This window comes from Geotrypetes seraphini, chromosome 1 (genome assembly GCF_902459505.1).
Source record: "Geotrypetes seraphini chromosome 1, aGeoSer1.1, whole genome shotgun sequence".
Taxonomy (NCBI): Eukaryota; Metazoa; Chordata; class Amphibia; order Gymnophiona; family Dermophiidae; genus Geotrypetes; species Geotrypetes seraphini.
The window spans coordinates 312133518-312152179 of NC_047084.1; the positions used below are offsets into that span (position 1 = coordinate 312133518).

Genomic DNA, 18662 nt, shown 5'->3' on the forward strand with positions numbered 1-18662 from the left:
TTCCCTCTCCACCACCATATCCAACATTTCTCCCTCTCATCCTTCTCTTCCCCATGCATCTCTACCTCATTCCTCTCTCTCTCTCTTTCTATGCCCAATTTTCCTCTTTCTTCCTTTCCCCATGTGCACCATCTCTTTCCCTCTCACTCACACACTCATGCCCAACAATTCTCCATTTCTATTCCCTCCCTCCCTCCTCTGTCCCAAGTTAGTGCCCCCTACACCTCCCTCCCTTCTGTGTCCCAAATTCATGCCCCCCTCTCTACCTTCTGTGTCCCGAGTTTGGGCCCCCCTCCCTTCCTTTGTCCCATAATCGTGTCCCTCCCATGTCCCAACGTGATCCTTCCCCACATTTCTCCCTTTGTCCCAGATCATGTTCCCTCTCTCCCTTACTTGCTCGCTCCAGAACCGCACTCATTTCCTTCAGGGCCATCCAGCTGGGCTGCTCCTTCTGCCTTCAGCAGCACTTGTTGCAGGGATGCATGGGCAGCATCTCCTACACGCTTCACATGGCTGATCCATAAGTCTTCCCTCTGACGACAGCTCCGATGTCTGAGAGAAGGCTTCCGGGTCAGACATGTGCAGCATGAAAGAGCCGTTGACCCATCCCTGCATCAAGTACCACTGAAGGCAGGAAGGAACAGCCCACCTGTAATGAGGTAATTGGGATTCCCCCGATGACCTGGAAGGTTTCCCTCCGACGTCAGCTCTGACATCGGAGGGAAGTCTTCTGGTTGGCTTCGGTGAAGGACAGTGGGCAGGAAGGAGGGCATGGGATCCCCGGCGGCGGCGGCAGCTGCAGCTTCGGCAGAGGCGGGTGGGCAGGCAATAAGAAGGCATGGCATCCTCAGTGGTTATTAAGGAGAACGAGGGCGGGAGACCTGCACAGTACCGTATACCCCCAACAAGCGGCTTGTGTACCTCTAAGGGTACGCATACTGCTTGTTGAGAAACACTGGTCTAGTGGTTAGAACTACTGCTCCAGCACCCTGAACTTGTGAGTTCAATCCCAGCCTCTTCCTTGCAACTTTGGGCAAGTCGCTTAATCTCTCCATTGCTCCAGATACCACAGTTGTGGGCCTGCCGGAACAGAAAGAGAAAAATTCTTAAGAGTACCCAATTACTATTCAATGTATTGTAAATCGCTTTGGGTGAATCTCTTCATGAAAGAGGCAGTTAATAAATCCCAGTAAATAATGGCCCTATGCCCCTTGTTGCTGCAGTTCCCGGGGAGAGGGGGGAGGAGGCGTAGAGGAAAGCTGCTAGTGCTGATGCCTGCGCTGAATTCTGCATGACAAAATGCTGAATTCTACACAAATTTTTGTGTTGCACAGAATTTCCCCAGGAGTTTTTCTTCTCTGTGCTGTGAGAGGGTGCCTGCAGTGTGTTCTGCCTTGTGCCTGTGTAACTACCAGGACCAGATTTAAGACGCCGATGCCACAAGCAACATAAGAATGGTTTGGTGGGAAGCTTACTCCAGAGATCACAGAGCACGGTCTTAACACAAGTGGAAAATCTGAGCCTGATAACTATATTATAAAGAATAATAACTGGGCCTTTTCTGCCCAGGCCCCATGCTGTAAGCAACCTCTACTTTGTGCAAAAATTGTTATGCTAATAAGAAGTTACTCGGATCCAAATCTCTTTCTCATGTTTCCAAAATCACCCCAGCCACTCAGCTGTTTGACATTTTGTTTTAAGGTGCTATTAAATTCAAGTCAGCAGGTCAAGCGGACGGATGCTGAAGCCACAGGTGCTCTAGGCGAGCCCATGCAGACATATTGCTCCCCCCCCCTAATGGCCCGGTCAGGAGCATCACCAATTCACTGCACATTTGTGCCTGCAAGCAACTCCAGAAGATTAAGAGCAAAACACCACCAAGAATCTCATTTCAGTTGACTGGGCAGCACATAATTGTTACAGAAAAAGACAGCAAAAAATCTCACTACAAATGTGTCTACTGTCTTAATTAATATGAGAATGAAAAGGTTGTAAGGCTCATTAAGTTGCACATGGTTTTTTCGTCGTATCTTCCACAGAACTCAGCAATTCTTATGAAATTTAGTGCTTAGTGTCCTGAATGAAGCTGATATAAAATGTTGCAAATATTTCCCACTGCACCACAACACTACCTTGTGAAAATGAATTGTTGCCTTGAGACATGCACAGAAGCACAGACGATATTAAAATGGTTTTCACTGCAGAAGACCAAATTCTGATAAAGAACTTGGTACTGCTAAGTTACAGCAGTCGACGATTGTTGAAAGAGTTCCCACAAAAGGGTTGGAACAAAAACGGCTTTGATGTGCTGCTACACAAGATCCGAGCAAAGGGCACTGTGGATCGTAAGCCAGGAAGCGGACGACTGCGCTCGATTCGCACACAAGAGCACAATGACACTGTATGCAATCTTGTACTGAGCCAGCAGGACGTGCTGCAAACACAGTGAACAACTCGCCAAATAGCAAGAGAAGCAGAAATTAGCCAGACAACTGTGGTTTGGATAACTCATGACGATCTGAAATTAAAGTGTCTTGCCCAAGAGTTAACTTGACACAACAAAGACACACACTTGAAACGGTGCATGCAGCTTTTGAATAAGTACCCAGAGCACATCGTCAGCTTCATCTGGTTTATAGATGAAAAGATATTTACAGTAGCTCCATCGATTAACGCACAGAATGATCATCTGAACGTGCCTTCAACAACACTGAAGTGTGAGGTTAATGTCAAACACCTACTATGGATCCGCCTGACCGTCAGCCAGTCATGGTCTCAGTTGCAATCTCGAAACTCAGATTCACAGATCTGTTCATCGATCATGGGTTAAGATCAACAGCGCATACTACCAGGATGTCCTCTTGATGCAGAAGCTGTTACTAGCGTTCCGTCGCATGTCGGGAGACTATTTTATTTTCCAACAGGATAATGCCCCAGCACATTGTGCAAAGGCAACCATAGAACTGCTCCATCAGGAGACCCCAGACTTCATTGGCCTAGACCTCTGGCCTGCAAATTCACCAGATCTAAACCCAGTTGACTACCGGATCTGGAGGCCGATACAAGAACGTGTCTACAAGACAGCAATATCTGATGTCGAAGACCTTAAAACAGCACCTCATCTCTGTTTGGGCTGAGCTGAAGCATAAGATCATTGACAAGTCCATAGATCAGTGGCAGCCAAGGCTGAGGGCGTGCCTTCGTGCAAAGTGAGTGCACATCGAACATCTGCTTAATTGAAACATTACTTTTTGACTTTAAGTTTTTCTGCAAGATATGCCATAAAACTTAAAAAATACAAAATTAAAAATAAAGCAGCTGCGCTATTCTTTGACAGATTTTGATGCTAAAGTTACAATGGGCAAGAGCAAGTAGGGGCCACTCCTGCCCTTGGATCCCAGACCACCAGAGATTTTAAAAGGTGGTCTGCTGGGGGTGGGTCATGGAACTGGTAGTGAAAGGACTGTGTTCTTGGGGAGGGGTTGGGAGGGAGAAGAGACCTTTACATGCTACTTCCCAGTACCCATAATACTCAGTTTTGGCACCCAAATAGCTAAGCATCCAAAGTTAAGATTGTTTTTTTACAGGTCTATTTGGTCACTTCACAGGCATGGGCACTGGCACTTAATATTGTCAGCACCCACCTAACAATTCCTGGCTCCTCCCCGACTCTGCCTCCAGAACTCCTTTCCCCTGCCCACTTTCAAAATGGCTGGTTAATGGCAATATTCAGTAGCGCTGGCCAGTCAAGTGCCAATGAATATCAGCAGCCAGTCCACTGAGTGCAATTTCAGCAGGCAGAAGCCTCCGAGTACACCTCTATGGCCAGACATACAAGTTCCAATGGCAAGGAAGGTGGATACTAAATCAAGCATTTTTGATGCCAGTATTTCATCATGAAGGAGTGTAACCCACATGGAGCAGCAGATGTGGCTCTAGCTGTTTCATTGGGCACACTAGATGAACTATACAAATCTTTATCTTTATAAGCAACTATATAAATTGCTTTGAATATCAGGTCCTGAATTGTCAAAAGGTTAGGAGGAGCGATACTGTTCCAGAAGGGCTGCAAAAATAGGATTTCTAAGTAACAAAAGCAAGCACAGGCTTTTCAGCATGTAAAGCTCCAGGATACAACAGGCCTGAAACGATATGAATGCATTCCTTGTTATGGGACAGGGCTAAGAAGGCTCTGAGAAAGATTGGGAAGCAAGAGTCCCAGATACAAATCTTCCTACCACCACAGACCTTTGCTGTGTCTTTGGCCATGGGTCCCCATTTAGAAACAGTGTACTCTATGGAGCAGGGACTCATATCTTTATGTAATTAAATGTTTGGGGACCAGGTTTAATATAGTATAAATACTGAAAACACACAAATATGACAAAACACGGGACAAAGAGCTCATCTCGTAATTCCTTCGGATTCTTACCAAAACATATCCACTGCCTTAGCCCCCAAGGGATGCCAATGTCATGGGAAGTAAAGACTGATTAAAAGGATAGAGAAGAAAAGAGAGGACAAGACTTGAGGAAATAAAATTGTAATGGCAATCGCTAAATTGCCAAACAGGTTTGACATTTTCTGTCAGCCTGTCATGAAAAAGTCAATCATCCAAAGTCCCTGTTCTCCTCTGTTGCCTTTTATATCCAAAAGGCTAATCTCCGACAACACTTACAAATCCAAATCAAAAGGTCATGGACAGAACAGAAAGGCCATCATGCACACTCACACCATAACTTGATATTTTGGGCAAGACTGAAAAGGATTTTTAAATTCTCATACTCCCAAAGCATTTCAAGCGTCTTAAGCTTTCTCCCGTGAAAAGTACCTACAGTACACGGAAGCAGATATCCAATATTTAAGTGAAAAAGAATCCAATCAATTCAGGTTTAGCAGCGCATATTTAAACAACATAAAATTTAGAAGACTTTTCTAAATCCATGTCCTTATTTTAGTTATGCTTCTTAACACAGTCCTTATGAGTTAGAAATACCTGCAAAACAGCTCTTCCAGTAGAACTAAGGATGTTTCCTCCTGTTCAGCCCCCAAAGTTTGTATGTATGTTTACATTTTGTACAGATGACCTGTAAATTAAAGGAAAACAGCCTCCTGCAAGGATTAAAAAATTTATTTAAAACTTACAGAAGATGTCCAGCAAGAAGCTTATAGAGTCCTGGGTTTGTTTGTGAGTGTCAAACACAGCCATTTAAACTCATGTGTCAGGGGTCGGATGTCACAAATGCTAATATAAGTGCACGTTACTATCACTACTACTACTAGTTAGCATTTCTATAGAGCTACTAACTAGACCAGGGGTGCCCACACTTTTTGGGCTTGCGAGCAACTTTTAAAATGACCAAGTCAAAATGATCTACCAACGATAAAATTTTAAAAAACACAAAGCACACTGTATGTAGAGAAAATGTTAATTATCATTTATATTCTGCGGGTTTTCAAAGAGGTCAAGGCAGATGACTTTATGCAATGTCACCTCTGTAACAACTATACAAAAATAAACAAATATACCCCCTCCCTTTTTACTAAACCGCGATAGTGGTTTTTAGCGCAGAGAGCTGTGCTGAATGCCCTGCGCTGCTCTTGATACTCATAGGCTTCCTGCGCTAAAAAACGCTATTGCGGTTTAGTAAAAGGGGGCCATAGTGCAAAATATAGACAGCAGATATAAAATAAAATAATTTTTCCTACCTTTGTTTGGCGATTTCATGAATCTCTGGTTGCACTTTCGTCTTCTGACTGTGCATCCAATATTTCTTCCCTTCTTTCAGCCTGCTGTATGCTTCCAGACCTCATTCCCTCCACCAACTTTTTCTTCCTCTCTCCCTTCCCCCTTCCCCTTTCTTTCTTTCTTTTTCCCTGCTCCATTTTCTTTCTGTCTGTCTTTCTCTCTCCATGTCCCCTTTCTTCCTGTCCCCCCTTTCTTTCTGTCTCCCTGCCTGCTCCTAAGCCATTCCATCGGGGAACAGGCCTCCAAACCGCCACCGCCATCAGGGAACAGGTCTCCAAACTGCCGCCGCCCCAAGCTATCCCTGCTTCCCCACACAGAAGTGTCGGGCCGAACAGATTTCCTCTCTCCGACGTCAATTCTGACGTCGGAGAGGAAGTTCCGGGCCAGCCAGACAGCGATTGGCTGGCCCGGAACTTCCTCTCCGACGTCAGAATTGACGTCGGGTGGGGGAAGTTGGTTGGCTCGGCGCTTCTGAGTTGGGAAGCAAGTAAAATGTGAAGGCAACGCGATTGACTCGCGTTGCCTTCGCGATCTACCGGTCGATCGCGATCAACCTTTTGGGCACCCCTGAACTAGACATACGCAGCGCTGTACATCAAAACAGTCCCTGCTCAAAAGTTAATTCAAATCACTTAAAAACAATGCCCAAACTGGCACAACCCTTAAAAAAGTTAAGATATGGTTAAAAATCAATGAGAAGTAGAAAATGCTAAAAATAAAAAATAAAAAAATCCAACTAAAAATCTAAAAAAGATCAAAAGAAGCATCACCTAAAATGCAAATAAAAGTGTGTGGGTTCTGCAGAACCATGATAAAGAAGAACAAACAACTAAAAACAGAAGGCTAAAAAGCATAGGGAAGCCATCTTAAGGGATGAGACATAACATCTTACATTATGATTAAAAAAAAAAAAAAAAAAAAAAAAAAAAATCACACAATGCAATAAAAATACATAGAAAATGATGTGCATATATAAATAACTAAAGCCTACAGCCTGGCTGCCCTGGGTAGGCCCGCTCTTACTACTGGAAGTTAAGCAGGGTCAAGTCTGGCTAGTACCTGGATGGGAGACCATCCGAGAATACCAAGTGCTGTAGGCTGAGAGGCCCTGTGTTGGGCAGCAGCAACATAGGAGCCACACACTGTGCAGGAGAAGGCAATGGCAAACCATTCCTGTACTCTGCCCTGAAACATTACAGTATGGCAAACATTGTCTGACAGGGAGGGCAAAATATAGTTAACAAAGCATGGTAAAACAATACGACAAAAAATGATATGGTGAGAAATAGTATGGAGAGCATAGTACACTCTGTATTCGCAGTTTCAGCAATCGCAGTTTCAATTATTCACGGTTTTTAGCTTGCTGGATCCTCCCCCCAAATTACATCAGCTTGCATAGAGAAATCGCTGATTCCCAGCACTTTCTTCGCCATGTTTTGTCTCTCCTTCAGGAACAGGCCAGGTCTCCCACCATGTTATTTGTGGTTTCACCATATTCACAATGGTTTTGAATAGAAAACAGTGAATAACATGAAAAAAGTTATTTGCGGTTTTTCTGTATTTGCGGTTCTATTAATCCCCTGTCACAGCGAATACAGAGGGAGAAATGTATTATAAAGCAAGGGTAACATAGTATGACACGACTTGGGCAAAATTGGTAAGGCAAGCGTGTGTGATAGAAGACATGGAACAACAAATATTGTGTGGCAGACATGGCATGAGAGATGTAGCTACACAGAGAGTTAATCCTAATTCATTTTAATACCTGGAGACAGGTTTATTTCTTAAACGCCAACTACTTATTCACAGGTTACAGGAACTAGAAAATGTCACAGAATTGCAAATGTCAGTGAGTGGTTGTGAGTTCTCAGTGTTAACTATTGAATTTCGGAGAAAGCTCTGAAGTGATAACACAGGAGCTGCAGGCCTCTCGAAGCTATAAACACAAGAGAAGGGGTGTCCTAGTAAGGTCATAATACCCATAATACTTTGAGTCCAAACATCCATTCACCAATTGGGATACAAAGTTCAATATTATATTACTGTATATGTTTTGTATGTCCCTAGGAATGAATGTAATTTAATATGCAAATACTGTGTAAAAAGCATCTCAACAGAGAACAGCGATGCAAATTACTGTTATGATAGGACACTGCTACATAAACCTTTTTATTTTTACTTTAAATAATTTTAGAACAAAATACTGCCTTGATTCCCAATCTCTAAAGAGACCCCACACCAGTGCTCAGGTCACAAGTATTCTCTGAGATTTGTGGCATTTTACCACACAAACCTCTCTTTACCACCGACACTACCAAATAGCAAGTGTGTAAAAGACAATTAAATCATAAACTCTGCATCCTGGTGTCCAAGAGAGCAGGAAGGCTGGCAAATTCTTACATTATATTCCCCCCTTCTCTTTCCCAGTAATACCAGCCCCGGACCTAAGCTGTTACAAAATCAAGCCCTCTGCATCCTGCTAGCCGGCTTAAGCAGAAGCAGGTGAATTGCAAGTAGCACTCACGTCCTCAGCTTCAGCTTAGGAAGTTGTAATGATGCTTTCCCTTCAGAAGCAGGCCTGCACTGTGCTCCAGAGAAAAGCACACTGCCATATATCAACCCAAAGAGAACAGGTCAAGCAAAAAGGAGTCGGAGGAAGCAGCATCTCAGAAGAACAATCTTAAGTGAATTGCTGCACACTAGGCTTGTTCTCCAGGAACATTAACACATGCGCACAAAAGCTTCGGACAGTCTGCTAGGCTAGGGGATACAGTATAAAAGTAATAATGGAAATAAAATGACCCTTTGGATGAATGTTAAAATGAATAAGAGGATTTTTTTTAAATAATCATAAAATGCACCCGAGTTATGCTCCTAAAATTGGCCTCCAAAAAGTTTACTAAGGCCAAGTTCCTAAATTTAAACTCGAAAGGGGGTAATATTCACCTGTCGCGGTCAGTTGTTTTGGTTTTTTTTTTTTAAATTGTCAACAATTGCAGGCAGAATTAGCCCCAGATTTTCAGTGCCGGGCCATGTATGGGCACGGGCACTGAATACCAAGGACTCCACATATGACAGATATGTGGGCCCCAGCTTAGGGTTACCGTATGGCTCCAGAAAAAGGAGTTTTACTTCCATTGCTTTCAGTAGAAAACACAGGATGTCTCAATCAGTCCTCCTTTTTCTGGAGCCATATGGTAACTCAACCACAGCTGAATACCAGTCAAGACCTACATATTTAACTAAAAAGATATATATGGAACCCTGAGAGTCCCTTCCAAGTCCCCCTCCTCTTTTCCCTCTCCCCCAAGACTGCCTTCTGGCCTACTTTATCTGTCTGGTGGCCCAGTGAGGGGGGGGGGGGATGGGGGCAGGAGCAAAGCCTACTTGCTCCTACCCTTTGCAACTGCCTGATGAAAATGGCTGCTGCAACCTCTCACTGCAGCTCATGGTACTTGTGTGGTGAAATGATAGGACACGGCAGCAGAGTACCAAGGGGTGGGGGCAGGGTGGTCCACCCCCGGGTACAGCTCATCGGGAGTGGGGCTCCAGAGTCTGGTCCCTCCATACTGCAACCTGCAAACTTCATGTTGCCGGCAGCATTAGTGAACTAAACACATTGCCTTCACAGCCCGGAAACTTTCCCTCTGCTGCAATGTCCTGCCTCAACGGAGGGACAGAAAGTTGAAGCAGAGGGAAGGCTTTTGGGACTGCCAGAGGCAATGTGTTCAGCTCACTAACGTGGCCCATGGCCCAAAGATTATAAGCACAGAGAGAGGTAAGAGAAATGTCGCACCCAATTGGAGGGAGGGGTAAAGGAGAAAGCTGCAAAATTTTTTCATACAGAGGGGGTGTTAAAAAAAATGATCGGCTTTGGGAGTCAAATATACTAGGTATGCCACTGGGACACTGCTACAGCAGACCATCAGAGAGCTAGGTTAGGGAAGACCAGGGTTCAGGGGCTTTTTTTTATTATTTATTTATAACCTTTTCAAATTTTTAATCAAACATTACAATCTTGGAACAGATCAGATACATAACACAAAAAGAAATGAAATAACACAGGTATGTGCATAGAAATATCATCTACTATTTAGTTCAACATTATTGGAATCAAGAAAGGAAATTAAATTTCAATAAACTAAACACAATTATTTATATTAGAGTAACGGCAATGGTTATCCATCCTACAGCCGGATGACAGGTCATTTATCAATGGACTAAGATACCAACCCTTCTTTTGGTTCTATAAAATCTAAAAGCTGTTTGGGCTAAAAAAAAACCAGGAAATTTTAATAAGAAATATAACATTTTGCCGGAAATTTAAGCAAAAAAGTAGCCCCAAGAGTGTGGACTCTTAGCCGGAGGACCAAGAACTCCTTCCTACGCCTCTGGGTTTTTTGAGCTAAGTCTGGAAAAATTCTAACATTTGAGCCCAAAAACTTATCGTTAACATGTTGGAAATATAAACGCAAGACATATTCCCTATCACTTTCCAAAGCTAAGGTCAAAAACAACGTGGTTCTATCTGTAAACACCGCAAGGAATGTCAGCATTATCTTTAGATTTTTCATTAGGAGTTGATTCCCCTTGAGGTCTCCTAATATCCAGATAACAATTGGAGGAAGATTTTCCAATGGAAAGGCAAGAATTTCTTGAAAATATTTTCTTGCCATCTCTACTGGTAAGATGACGGAACGTTTAGGAAAGTTCAAAAACCTTAAGTTGTTTTTTCTAAGTTAATTTTTAAAGTTCTCCAACTTGGGGGAAATAAAGGATCTTTGTTTAACCATTTCCAATTGGACAGTCTTTAAATTTTCTTGTTTCTCCAATTTTTCACTTAAGTTAACAAGTCGCACCCCTTGCTGCTCCACTTTGGAATAGATAGTCCCATAGTCAGTTTTAATGGTTGAAAGGCTCAATTTAAGATTGGCGTCCATGATAGATATGGCCTGCCACAGCACTTCCATGTCAATTTTTTCTGGTCTTTTCAACTCCCCAAAACTGATGTTATTCCCCTCCAGAAGCACCTCTCCTTCTGTGGTAGTCGGGGATAGCTGGCAAAAATTGCCAACGTCCTGCTGGAACTCCAGTGCTGGCATCCCTCCTCTGCTGGAGTGTAGCCTTCCCTCACCGGGCTACTGAGCTCCCTGCACCAATTAACTTCCGGGTTGGGGAGGGATTGACCTCTGCTCTGGGCTCAGCAATGACCGGGCTGCTCCTGCGCCGAGTTCTCCTGAAGACTCCGGGCTCACCCCCGAGGTAGGATGTTTCTCCTCAGCTGAGCGGGCAAAAGTGATCAAAATTGTTGGTTGGGTTAAGCGCTGAGGGGTCCCAAGCACCAGAGGGTTAGAGTGGACGGTCCCTTTTACCTATTTCGGGTGAGAGTTACGCCGCAGCACTAAGTTTACAGAGGAAAAAAATTCTCACTGGTCGCTGTGCCCCATTCAAGCATCCGTCCTCGATGCTATCTTGATTCTCCAGGGGCTCCATATCTTATACATAGTTAATGGGTGCCAGCCAATATTCAGTGCAGGAGCTTGCGTAGCTAAGCAACTAGTATTAGGATAGGCATTGAGTTGTCCTCATTTTGGCCACTTAGCTATGTGGGTCCCAGTATTGAACATTGCTGGCACCAGCCTAACTGCTGGATCCTCCCCAACACTATCACCTATACCTGCCCCTGCCCACAATATTTTGGGCCAGTCAGAGCCAGTATTCAGCGGCACTGCCCAGTTAAATGCCACTGAATATCATCAGTTGAGTGGCCCCAGGCAATTTAACCCTTTATTTGGCACTGTTCCTCAGAAGCAACAGGTGTCTTCTATGGCTCTTATGGGAGATCTGCATCTCCAAATACCTGTTTACTCGGCACTGTTACTCTCATTCAACATCAAGTTACGTAAAGCAGCCATTTCATCATCTACCAATTAAAGGGTTAAGAGGGCAGGAACCTCAGCTGAGGATGCCAGAACTGAGCATGTGCACAGTGGCATAGTAAGGAGAGGTGCAGGGGAGGCGGTCCACCTCAGGCACGGTCTTCCTCTGGGCCTCACACCCCTCCTGCTCTCCATCCCCCTGCTGCTGTGCATACCCCTTCCCTTCCCCCTTCTTCCCCATCTTTGGCGTGAGCAGCCACAGAATTGCCTAGAAAGTGACATCGGAGAGCGCCAAAGCTGACGTGAGTTACTTTGTGGCTTCTTGCGCCAAAGATAAAAAGGTACAGGGGGAAGGGGCGTGCAGGCGGCAGGGGAGGTGGGGAAGAGGATGTGCGCTACCGCCCCAGGCGCCGCTCACCCCCACTACGCTACCGCATGTGCAGAACTGCTACAGCTGAAGCATCCTGCTGGCTTCCTTGCTGCTGAGACAGCATGAGCAGAAGGCTCAGCTAGCAAACCTCTTTAGCCGGCAGGGCTGGGAAATGGGCATCACAGCATAGGGGAAGATGAGCAAGGGAGAAAAGAGCCGAGAGGAAATACTTACAACCTCCCAACAAAAAAACCAAAACTGGACTTTTGGATACACTCCTGATTAGTTCTCATTCTAAACTGTTAAGGTTTAATACATAATTATTAAGAGGAGAGACAAGGTGGCATCATAGTGGTAGGATGCTGTGAGATCTTCTGATGAAAATATTTGCTTTGTCGCAGCTCGAGAGAACTGCAAATTCATGCCGAAAATAAGTAGAAGGGTGGCTCTCTCAGCCCGGCAGCCGGAACCTACCTTGATACGGTAAGGAGTTCTTACAGGCTTCGTATCATTTTCACCCCAGGGCGCTCCTGCTGAGCTTGACGCAAGGGAAGCGTCAGCTCTAGGAAGCAAGATCTCGCTTAGTCTCGTGGGACCAGCACCTCCCTTACAGCCGAGAGAGGTGAATGCTGGCAGCAACATCGGTGGGAGCAATGTTGCCTTCGGAGCAATTGGGCATGCTGGCTCCCCAAGAAACCTCAGCTGGAGAATCTTTAGCAAGGGCAGCTGTTGAAGTCTCAGCGGTGAGAGGTGAAACACCAACTATTCAGCCTCTCGTTAGACCCGCTGAGATTCCATTGGATTCCATTTGGACTGCGTTGGATTCCCTGTATAAGGTATGCCAAGGAATCTTTCCTCTTGTTCATTTATAAACATCAAAATTAGGTAAATTTGAAGAGGAATTAAAGTCCCAAGGAGAAAAAAATTTAAAGTTTGGAACATTCAATAGAAAGTGTACAATCTTCATGTGGTTCCATAGTTCAGGATAAATTAGTTCTATTGAGGAAAGTAGAGAACTTTGGAAACTTTACAAAGCAACTGAATTTAAGGATTTTGAACTTTCCCAAGACAGTGACCATGACATCTAAATAATTATTTTATAAATTCCTGACAGAAGTGTTTTAGTATTCGGATGAAGGACTTCCACCTCTAATTAAATATATTTCTTGCCTGTTCCTCCTAACAGACCTTTCCTCTTCTGATCCTGAGGCTTTGCCACAAGCAATATCCTTGAGTCCTTTGGACCTTTCAAATATATTAGAAAATTCTCAAGAGGAAGTTATAATGTGTGGTACGCTTCTTGCAATATTTGTTTTTCAACAGGGTAAGGAAGCTCTCCGCCTTTTTTTTAGGCATAGAGAAGTCTCCTTTTTGGGAAAAAAAATATCAATGTTCCCAGATGTTTCAAGAACTACGCAAACAAGAAGTAAAAGGTTCCTGGAAATGAAAGAATATGTGAAATTATTGGGGGAAAAATTTCAATTACGGTACCCATGTAAATGTTTGATCTTTTTAGATCAAAATTTTTATGTTTTTTAATGAACCCTCCCAATTACAATTTTTCCTAGAAGGAAAGGGGGTGGTAATGCAGGGTGCCAGATGAATCCTATTGATCTGATCCATATAAATAGTTGTTGATGATCCACTACTATTTTCCTATATTTTTTTATTTTTAGTTTGTTAAGTATCATTCCCTCTGATATGTGAAATTGTCTCTCCCGAGTGAGGACTGTTAAGAGTCTTTAAAAATCATATTTTAAACAGGTGTAAGTTTGGAATTGCTTATAATTTCTTTGATTTGTAAAATGATAAGGCTCTTGTTTTGTTCAATAATTGTTTTATTGAAATATGAATAAATGATAAATAAATAATAATAAAAATACCATACTTATCATGGTGCTTTGGATTTACAATGAATGTGCTACTCTCATCTTGTAAACGGGGATGGGTGGAAGTGATCTCACTCTTTGGATGACAGCATAATCAATGAGCTCAGAGGGCTGAGAGGTGAAAGTGAGGGGCTGGTTGATATTCCTTGGTCAACCCTGAGGAAGTCCACAAGAAGTGGACAAAGATTTAATTGAAGACATTCAAAACATAGCTTTAAAAGGGGAAATTTTATAATAGGTGATTTTAATAAGCCATAAGTTGATTGGGGTTTCCCTATTGCAGGGTCTCCTAGAAATAGTGAGATCCTGGATTCTTTACAGAGGGAACTGTTCTAGCAGTTGGTAATGGATCCTAAGTGGGATGGGGCCTTACTGGACTTGGTTCTTAAGAATGGATAGAATGTTTCTGGTGTTACAGTGGGTATCTAGCATCCAGTGATGACCAGATGACGTGGTGAGGGTTCATTCTTTTTTTTTTTTTTAACTTTATTTAGTTTTTAATGGCAACAAAAAGTGCAATACAATTTACATACAAATAATAATAAGCAAATAAGCACTTATAAACAATCAGAATCTATACAAAAGATAAAAAAAATCCCTCCCCCATCCAGGAATAATACCAAAACAAAAGATATACCCCTCCCCCCCCGGATGTGTGGGTGCAATACAATGGAAAATAAAGATAAAGGGCAACTATAACAAATCTACAAAAGACGTCAATGGATCCCTAAACCAATTTGAATATCTTATTATGCTCCAGCAAGTCAGCATTCATTTTCTCATATTCTAGCTCGCCCACCAGAAAGGAAAACTAAGCGATCCCAATTCTTCCAATTGCGAGTAATCATTTGCATGACTATCCCTGTCATAATTAGGAAAAGCCGGCATTTATAGCAGTCCATGGGGGGGAGGGCTTAATATGCAATAACGTTCCACATATAACTCCCTCATACGTCAATGGAATTGATGCCTCCAGTATGGTGAGGGTTCATTCTAAAGCAAAAGTTCCAGACTTCAAAAAACATTGTACTATCTGAATACTGTAGCTGCCACTTAAAGGAAAAAAATATCTTATTTGTACAATACATGGCTTGGTTCATTGCTTGTCAGGTACTGTATCGTTCAAGGGTCAAAGACTTGGATCAATTTGTGGAACACAGTTAAGGAACTCTATCCCAGAGTACTACCTGAGTTATCCGTGTTCCCCTCTACACTGGTTGTAACTACTAAGAACCATATAAGCATCCACTAGGGCTGGTAATTCACTTACAAATGTCCCTATATACAGTTTGTCCAGGTCACATCCCCAAAACGTGGCATGCACAGTTTGGAACACACTAAAACCAACAGAAAAGCAAAAAATAAAAAAAAAATAAAAAAAAAAACCCCCAAAAAACTATAGCCTTCAAGAAAGTATCTTTTTTTCCTGGCACACTAGAGTAACAAAATACTTCTGTTCACGACAGACATATGGATACAATCAGCTGGTTATCAGCTTACTATTTGCACAGTAATTAAAGAAAACATAGTGATATACTGACCATGCCCGCCTGGTAAGCACAGCAGCAAATTCAAGGCGCATGTTTTCCACATCTTAGATTCTGTTCCACTAGAATAATAATTGTCTTCCACGTGCCATCTGCTTTTGTTCATTTGCCAGGCATGCTGACAGCGAAACAAACAATCCCCCCCTCCCCCCCCACCGGGCGTTCTCTGCAGTGAGCTAAGAGCTTTCATATTATCAAATTAAACACTCTGTATTTGCATTTCTTCATTACCAGAATGCAAACCGTAGTGAGAATATGTGTTGATATGCCAAAGACTGTAATAAAATCCTTTGCCAAATTCATTACTATGTCATGTCAAAAGCATGATACTAATAATTACAAATAGTTGCTTATTTTTATCAACTGAACACTATAAGAATATGAAAAATCCTTTCCAACAATAAAAGATGCCAAGTGTGATCCCTTCCAAACAATGAGATTGACAGCCCCGTAGAGTAAAATTGAAAGCCAAGGGAGATACTTAAATGTCATTGCTTTGAAAATTGAACAACAAATGAGATTTGCTTTTTTTAGTGCCTCTGAAAGATAAGACTGTGGTGGTAATTGTCAAAAGAATTTGCCTCAGTAACTAAGCAGTTACCAGAATAAACTCTGTAGGCTAAAAATAAAAAAAACTCTCCACGCAGTGAACAAAAATAGATGATAGGTTTCACAGCACAGGGAAAAGGGATGGGTCATGGATTTGATATATCACCTTTCTGTGGCCAAAAAAACAAAGCAGTTTATAGAGTATTATATGCAGGTACTTTCTCTGTGCCTAGTTTTTTGAGCCCAGGGCAATGGAAGGTTAAGTGACTTGCCCAGGGTCACGGGGAATTGCAGTAGGAATTGACCCAGTTCTCTAGGTTCTTTACCCACCATACTAACCATTAGGTTAACGTACTTCTCCACTCCAAAGTACACAGGATGGCATGTTCAGATTTATTCCTACAGAGAGGACACCTTTGGTTTTTCTTCCCATTTATTTATTTAGGTAGTCAAGCTTGTTCCCTGTCTGTCCTGGTAGGCTCACAATCTATAATGTACCTGGGGCAATGGGGGAGGGGGAGAATTAAGTGACTTGTCCAGGGTCACAAGGAGCAACGTGGGTTTGAACCCACAACCTTAGGGTGCTGAGGCTGTAGCTTTTTAACCACTACGCCACTCTTCCCCCTGATCCTGATTGGATCAAGATCATTGCACTGACACTGAGGCTCTGATGAGTTTGAAGGCTCACTTTCACTCTTTTTGAGTCTCTTCCCTTGTTCCTAATGAGGGAGACTTTAGCCAGTCTCTCACATACCGGGGCAGAAGGTTACCTCAGAGGCAGATACACAGAATAAGGTCTATGGCCAAAATTACACTCCGAGATCAAAAAAGTGGGAGGAGTGAGATGTTTCCAATTGGGATCTTTATTACAAATAAGAGCTCAGTGCAATATATGCAAAGGTTCAACGCAGTACATTCTTCAGGAGTCAGCAAATATGCTGAGAATAAGAACATCAATTGTCCAATGACAGCTATTCCATATTACATTTTGGTGCAAATGTTTGTGCAAATAATTGTCTGGAACTGCCAAATGCAGGACACTCACATTCAGTCAAAAGTATTTGTAATTAGGCAAAAAGGAAGATAAGAATTGCCATACTGGGACAGACTGAAAGTTCAAGCCCAGTATCCTGTTTCCAACAGTGGCCAACCAAGGTCCCAGGTACCTAGCTAGAACCCAAGTAGTAAAACAAATTTTATGCTGTTTAATAAGCAATAGATTTCTCCAAGTCATCTCAACTTCTCTTTTAGGAAATTATCCAAACCCTCTTTAAACTCTGCTAAGCTAACTGATTTCACCACATTCTCTGGCAACAAATTCCAGAGTTTTAATCACACATCGCGTGAATAAATATTTTCTTTGGTTTGTTTTAAATCTAACACTTAGTAACCGTCTCTTCTCCAAAGCTGAAGTCGTTCCATCCCCTTTTTATCATTTTCGTCACTCTTCTCTGTACCTTTTCTAACTCCACTCTATCTTTTTGAGATACGGCAACCAGAATTGCACACAGTATTCAAGGTGCGGCCGTGCCATAGAGTGATACAAGGGCATTATAACATTTTTGTCTTTCTTTTCCATTCCTTTCCTAACATTTGATTTGCTATCTTAGCTGCCGCCACACACTGAGCTGAGGGCTTCAACATATCCTCAACAATGACACCTAGATCCTTTTCCTGGGCAGTGACTCCTAATATAGAACCCAGCAACGCGTAACTATAATTCGGGTTCCTCTTTCCCACATGCATCACGTTGCACTTGCTCACATTAAATGTCATCTGCCATTTTGACGTCCAGTCTCCCAAGGTCCTCTTGCAATTTTTCACAATACGTTTACGATTTAACAACTTTAAACAACTTACTACGCCACTGTACCCATTTCTACTCTAGCTGAGATCACGCTCATGCACTTTTCAAGCTTCATTTGCAACTCTTAAGTCAGTCCCCTTCTTTTCTAACGCCTGCTTCTCTATCTATGTGTTCTACCTCCGCTAGTCCCTATGCTGTCTGTTAAGATGTTTTATTACATATTGTGTTGATATTTTACCACAATGCATACAATTATTTGAATATTATTACTGCTGTGATTGCAGATTGTTTTTGCTGTACATTGCCTTGGGTGAATTTCTCCAGAAAGATGACAAACAATAGAGCACTCCTTGTGACCTTGGGCAGGTCACTTAACTCTCCGTTGCCTTAGGTACAAACTTAGATTGCAGCCCTGCAGGGACAGAAAAATACACACTTATTTATACCTGAATGTAAGTCACCTTGAGTCAAAATCCAAATAAATAAAATGTGTATAATTTGTTTGGTCCTCATCCCCAAATTAATAGTGAGACTGAAAGAACATGAAGAATACCTACAACTTGAAGCTCCTAGTCACTTCTGAGTTAGAAAGACGCCTACTGGCGGAGAAAATAATGTATAAGCCTGTTTAGAAACTTCCTATTAAAAGGTGGGCTGAAGAAGAAGAAGAAGAAGAAAAAAAAAATGCACAATCAGACACACTGCACTTTGGCAAAATGGAGGAGGGTTTCACAAAAATCATACAACTTTGAGCCAAGGTGACAGCTCAGAGGAGCATCATGATGAATGTGTCTCAAGAAGTCATCTAATCATTGCCATATTGCTGCTAGATGTAAGCAGCACTGTACATTAAACATGTAAAAGACAATCCC

At 42.6% G+C, this 18662-nt stretch overlaps 1 protein-coding gene across 3 annotated transcripts in view; it reads right to left on the reverse strand.

The window, feature by feature from the left end:
- Nucleotides 1-18662, reverse strand: part of MCUB (mitochondrial calcium uniporter dominant negative subunit beta) — a 107068-nt gene that overhangs the window by 43088 nt on the left and 45318 nt on the right. The window contains exon 1 of one of the 3 annotated variants that reach the window (XM_033956159.1): nt 4997-5048. The exons of the other annotated variants lie outside the window; for them this stretch is intronic. The gene's annotated coding sequence lies outside the window, so the exon portion shown is untranslated. Of the gene's footprint in view, nt 1-4996; nt 5049-18662 lie in introns of those variants that run through there. 3 annotated transcript variants of the gene reach the window in all.